Source organism: Durio zibethinus, unplaced genomic scaffold (assembly GCF_047325235.1).
Source record: "Durio zibethinus cultivar Kanyao isolate XHJ-2024 unplaced genomic scaffold, ASM4732523v1 HiC_scaffold_2, whole genome shotgun sequence".
Lineage (NCBI taxonomy): Eukaryota > Viridiplantae > Streptophyta > Magnoliopsida > Malvales > Malvaceae > Durio > Durio zibethinus.
In genome coordinates this window covers 3,404,414-3,411,218 of record NW_028323043.1, presented here as the reverse complement: position 1 = coordinate 3,411,218, position 6,805 = coordinate 3,404,414, and positions in this window count along the sequence as shown.

The window sequence follows — 6,805 nt, the reverse complement described above, 5'->3', positions numbered from 1 at the left end:
CCATAAAAGGTCCAAGCCATAATAGATGAGAAGCTATACGACTCAACTCCAACATAATTACTCTGATATAGCTGGCTCTTTTAGGGACTTGAATATTGCCCAATTGTTCTGGTCCATTTACGGTTATTGCTTCCGTGAACATAGTGGCTAAATAATCCCAACGTGTTACATAAGGCAAATATTGTATAATTGTTCGGTTTTCCGCAATTTTTTCCATTCCTCTGTGTAAATAACCTAATATTGGTTCACAGTCAACAACATCTTCACCATCTAGAGTAACGATGAGACGAAGAACACCGTGCATTGATGGGTGGTGAGGTCCCATATTGACTATCATAAGGTCTTTTTCTGTAGCTGATAGATTCATAAGTTTTTCCTCGATTCATTCTTACATGAATTGTTGAAAACGAAAAGAAGTACATCAAAATGAAAAATATAATAAATCGACTAATTCAATCAAATTAACGATTTTTTGATTCCCGAATATCCAACTCACTAATTAATTCTTTATAACGTATGTTATTTTTCTTTGATAAATAAGACAGAAGCCGTTGACGTTTTCCTAGAATTTTACGTAGACCTCTCTGAGATAAATAGTCTTTTTTGTGCAATTCCAAATGTGAAGTAAGTCTTCGTATCTTATTGGTGAAACTGACTATTTGAAATTCAACGGACCCCTTGTTTTCTTCTTTTTTTCTTGAAAAATAACTGAGATGAATGAATTTTTTACCATAAAACAAAAATTTCTCTCCCCCTTTTTTTGAATGTGAATTTTACTGATCAGTAATAATAATAATACCATTCATTTTAATATGCACAATGATTTTAAGTTCGTTATGAACTTTATAATTTTTTCAAATAAAATTAATCAATCCGGTTTTCAATCATAATATATGGAAAAATGTACCATTGACGAATTTTCAAACGCGGATACATATGTATCCTTACCATACTGAAACGACTGCCATTATTACTATTAAACCAATAGCGATTCATACAAGCTAAATCTTCTAATCGATAATTGGGCCAAAGAAAGAACTTTAATTTAATTAGTTTCTTTTTATCACTATCAAGATGTTTGTTTTTATTCAAAACTTGACCACAGTTTTTTACATTATTTAAAAATACTGGATTTCTATGCATACCATTTTTATCCCTTGAATTGAAAGAAATTCGAATTCGCAATTCTCTCCGGTGGTTAGGGGATAAAATATTTTCAGGAATAAACAAATCATAATGATTTTTGTCTTTATTTTCAGTCATTTTTTGATGTCTTGCAATGGATTCATCAAAATTATTTTTTTCAATATAGTTTTTTTTTTTGCGTCTTTTTTTTTTTTTGCGTCTTTGATTAATTTCATGTTTATTTTTATGAACCAATGAAATACTTATAGTTTGATATAGAATAAATTGTCCATCAATTTCTACATACCGGCGAATTGGTTCGATAATCAATACTCCTTTTTTGAGTAGGTATTGATAAGTTAAAAGTAACTTATCCGCCGAATCCATCAAAATATCCAGATTCGTTCCTCCTCTTCTAACAGAGTATAGAAAAGTTTCATTCATATTTATCAGGCCAAGAATGAAAGAATATGCTTTGATATTTTTGATTATTTTTTCATCGAAAGAATCAGCATCCCATCCGAATTGAAAATACAAATACTTTTGTAGGAATAAACGAGCTTCTCTCTTGCTCTCGTCTTCCTTTCTATGTTTTTTTGATTTACCAGAATCTTCTTCAACATCTTTTTCTTGATTGTCTGATTTACCTTTTTCTTGATCTGATTTACCTTTTCTTGATTGGATGATTTACCTTTTTCTTGATTGGATGATTTACCTTTTTCTTGATTGTATGATTTACCTTTTTCTTGATTGGATGATTTACCATAATCTTCTTCAACATCTTTTTCTTGATTGTATGATTTACCTTTTTCTTGATTGGATGATTTACCATAATCTTCTTCAACATCTTTTTCTTGATTGTATGATTTACCTTTTTCTTCATTGTATGATTTACCATAATCTTCTTCAACATCTTTTTCTTGATTGTATGATTTACCTTTTTCTTCATTGTATGATTTACCATAATCTTCTTCAACATCTTTTTCTTGATTGTATGATTTACCTTTTTCTTGATTGGATGATTTACCTTTTTCTTGATTGGATGATTTACCATAATCTTCTTCAACATCTTTTTCTTGATTGTATGATTTACCTTTTTCTTGATTGGATGATTTACCTTTTTCTTGATTGGATGATTTACCATAATCTTCTTCAACATCTTTTTCTTGATTTGAGAGAACGGATCTAAATTTTCTTTTTTTTTTGCATCTGATACAAGATCCTCTTTTTTCCATTAAAATTAAAATTGAAAAGAAGTAGTTTTATTGGTATGATCCATGGTTCAACCTTATATGCATTATATAGTAGCACAAATTCTGGGAAGAACCAAAGTTCCAGATTCGATATTTGATAATTATTAAAATTATTAATCACAGTCTTAATATTTTTCTTACTCTTGGTACTGGTTTTCTTACTCTTGGTACTGGTCTTCTTACTCTTGGTACTGGTATCGACCCAGGACTCAATATCGGTCTTATTTCTAAGACAAAAATTAAGAATTCTCCAATTAAAAAATTTTCTATGCGAAAATTTCCCCGTTTTCCCCGTTTTCCCCGTTAGATAATTATGGATAGGAATATCCCCCAATATATCAAAAAATTTTCGTTTATCCATGTTGTAATTATAAGGAATCTCTTCCCTCTTATTTACTTGTAATGGTGATCCATAAGTATATGAGTCCCTCATATCTTGATATATAATAAATATATATGATAATAAATTATATCTATAGTGTTTTTTAAAATTATCTTTTTTATATTTTTGTTCTTGATTCCGTTTTTGTTCTTGATTCAGTTTATATTCTTGATTCAGTAATGAATTCGCTTGAAAATCATTTTTTTTTTTCGTAATGTATTAATCTTTCTTTTTCATCTGAATCCCATTTTGTTAAATCTTTATTTTGAGCCATATAGTGTTGATTGACTCTATTTCGCCATTGTTCTGGTACTAATCTAAGCCATATACTCTGAACTAAATCGTATTGATAATCGTATTGATAATGACTCCTTAACCAGTTTTTTCCATTCCTTTATTCCAGAGATTTTTTGTCTTAACCCATAATGATGTTTTAATTGGGAATGAGATATTCCTTGTTCTTCAAAATAATCTTTTATTTCATTTTTAAGAAAAAGAGATGTTCCGTGATATTGAAGGATAGGTTTGAATTTAATAACTTGGGTTTGTGATAATTTGTAAAATACATATGCTTGTGAGAGGGAGGATAAGTCACAAAAAGCTTTTGCATTTTGATTTCTAATATTCGAAAGTGAGTTTTTTATATTTTTTATAGTTGAAATAAAATGAATTGTATTTTTATTTGGTTTATTAATTCTTTCTTGATTTGCTTCATTATTGTAAATGAATTTATCAATCATTTTTTTTTGTTGATTCAAGAAAAAGTTGTGGATTGGGTCTTGGAATATTAATGATATATTTAATGATATATAGAAAAATATCTATGTATATCTTTTGAATAAAAAGTTTTATAAATAAATAGAATTTACGGATTAATCGAATATTTCTTCTTTTTAATATTTTCCAAAATTTTTTTGATGATTCTAATTTCTTGTCTTTTATAATTTTTTCTATTTGATTTTTGATTGTGTTTGTTCTCTCAGTCAGATCTTTTATCTTTTTTTCTGTTAATGAATAATTTGTCCGCTCCATAGATTGAATTTGAAGGGATGATTCGTCAATCATCTTATTACTGATTATCGAATCTTTTTAGTTTCGCCCAAATCTTTTTTAGTTTCGCCCAATTCTTCTCTCAACTCCAAAACTGGATTTCTTTTGAAAGTTTTTTTATTATTCCCTTTACAAATGGAATTTTTGTTTCTCCTGAGACTTTTCGAAACAATTTTTTTCCTTTTTTAAAAATTTTCCATTTTTTCACTTTTTTTTTCTAGTTCGTTAAAAATAGGCTGAAAAAACGAAGGCCGTCTTCGAGGAGGACCGCAAGGTAAGTCACTTTCCAGTCCACAAGCTGTTAAAAAGCAAAAATCATTCTTTTTAACTTTCTTTTTTTTCATTGGATCTTTATGCTTTTTTTTCATTGGATCTTATGCTTTTTTTTCATTGGATCTTTATGAGAGGGTTTCAGTTTAGATCCGCGCCAAGGTTTCAGGCGAAAAGGATATAGGATCTTGATCTGGATACCTTCTGATAACCAATTTTTTGGAAAGTCTTTTGTGGAGAATTGAAGACCATTATAAGTGCATTTAACATGTATTTCTCGCTTCCAACCCTTGAAATCCGTGGACCACTCAGGAATTTGAAATAATAATATACGGACAATGTTTTTAGCTATTATCAATGAAGGTAATAGAATATATTTTCTAAAAATCGATTGGGCTATTAACATGATGCCCCTTGGTCCTTGACCAAAAAAGACGATATCCCAAAATTCTGCTGCGTCCAGCAGGAAGTCATCTGCCTCTGACTCTTGTCTTCTTTTTTCTTTCTCTTTTTTGTCTCCTTTTTGTATCTCTTCTATGCTTTCTCTTCTTTTTTCTTCCTCTTTGTCTCTTTCTTGTATCTTTTCTATGCTTTCTCTTATCTCTTCGTCTTCTTCTCTTATGTCCTCCTCATTTTCTGTATAATCAGAAATTTGTGATTCTTTGTTTTTCCATATCCAATTTCGAGATATTAGTTTTATCAGCCAAGAAATATCAGAATACAAAGATCTGAACACTCTGAAGAAGAGGCTGTCTACTCTGTCAAAAAAAAGTGGGGAATGCACATTTGATTGAAACAGTTCCCATTAATTATTTTACGTCTTTGGGCACGCACGGCACCTTTTATTATGTCTCGACGAAAATTCGGTTCTGGCGAATATTCCATCAAAGATAGGTCGTTTTCTATATCGTTTGGTAGAAAAAAATCATCCTTTAACTCCTCCTTAGAAAAAACTATTGCGTACCGGAAGATTCTTGAACGAATTGCATAATCTGTTATCATGTGTTCCTCGCCTCCTCTATGGTGTTGTTCGAAAATGTCGAGTAGTTTGTATGACCATCGAGGAACTTCTTTACTTATTTCTTTTATTCCATTACTTATTTCTTTTATTCCATTAGATTTTTTTATAATTGTTTGATTGTCGGGATTAGTTATAACTATATTGCATAAAAATTTCAAAATTTTGACTCGATCCTCGGAATCGATATTTCCCTGTTCATCTTCTGTTTCTGTCAATAAAGAAAGTTCTTTTTCTGTTGATAATGATTTGAGTGTATCTATTGTCTGTTCATCTTCTGTTTCTGTCAATAAAGAAAGTTCTTTTTCTGTTGATAATGATTTGAGTGTATCTATTGTCTGTTCATCTTCTGTTTCTGTCAATAAAGAAAGTTCTTTTTCTGTTGATAATGATTTGAGTGTATCTATTGTCTGTTCATCTTCTGTTTCTGTCAATAAAGAAAGTTCTTTTTCTGTTGATAATGATTTGAGTGTATCTATTGTCTGTTCATCTTCTGTTTCTGTCAATAAAGAAAGTTCTTTTTCTGTTGATAATGATTTGAGTGTATCTATTGTCTGTTCATCTTCTGTTTCTGTCAATAAAGAAAGTTCTTTTTCTGTTGATAATGATTTGAGTGTATCTATTGTCTGTTCAAATTCGTAATAATCAGTAGCAAGAAGTATAACATGAATCTTATTTATCCAAAACGGATCCGTGTTTGTTTTTTCACTTAAAGGTGAAAACAATTTTTTGATTCTTCCGCGGTAGGGTCCCTGCAAGAAAGGATCATATATTTTAGGCAAGTATTTTATTTTAGTTTCATTATTAGTTTCATTATTAGTTTCATTATTAGTTTCATTATTTCTTTTAGTTTCATTATTTCTTTTAGTTTCATTATTTCTTTTAGTTTCATTATTAGTTTCATTATTAGTTTCATTATTAGTTTCATTATTTCTTTTAATTTCATTATTTCTTTTAGTTTCATTATTAGTTTCATTATTAGTTTCATTATTAGTTTCATTATTAGTTTCATTATTAGTTTCAGTAGTAGTTTCTTCATTATTAGTTTCATTATTAGTTTCATTATTAGTTTCATTATTAGTTTCTTCATTAGTTTCATAATTAGAAAATCGAGTCCTTTTTTCAAGTATGCCCAGATCAAAAGATTCCTTATATAAATATTCCTTATCTAAATATTCGACTCTCTTTATAAACTCCTTACTTAAATTTATTCTTTTTAGTTCATTGATAAAACTCCAATCAGTATACGATTCGTCAGAAAACAATTCTTCTGGTGTGAAAAAATCTATTTGTTTTTGTACCATTTCTCCAAAAGCTGCTAAACTAGGTGGATATGTAAAAGAGATTTTTTCTTTTCCATCACTTCGACATGTATAAAAAAAATATTGTGACATTTCATTTTTTAGAGCATTGTCAAACCGATTATTTTTTATATATCGCCAAGGTCGATTCCGTTGTTTATAATCAAAAATAAGCGTCACAAGAGGTTTTTCAAACCATAATAATTTTTTTATATTCTTTTTTTTCTGATATTATTTCTAACTTCGAATTTTCCTGATTCCCATCCAGATAAGAAGTTTCATAAACTGGGCTATTTTTATAGTCGGTCTCTTTCGAAAAAGGGTAATAAGAAAGATTTTCTTTGGTGGATACCTGTTCCTCCCCCCCTTTGGAAATAGTTTCTATTTCTATGTTTGTTTCTTCCTC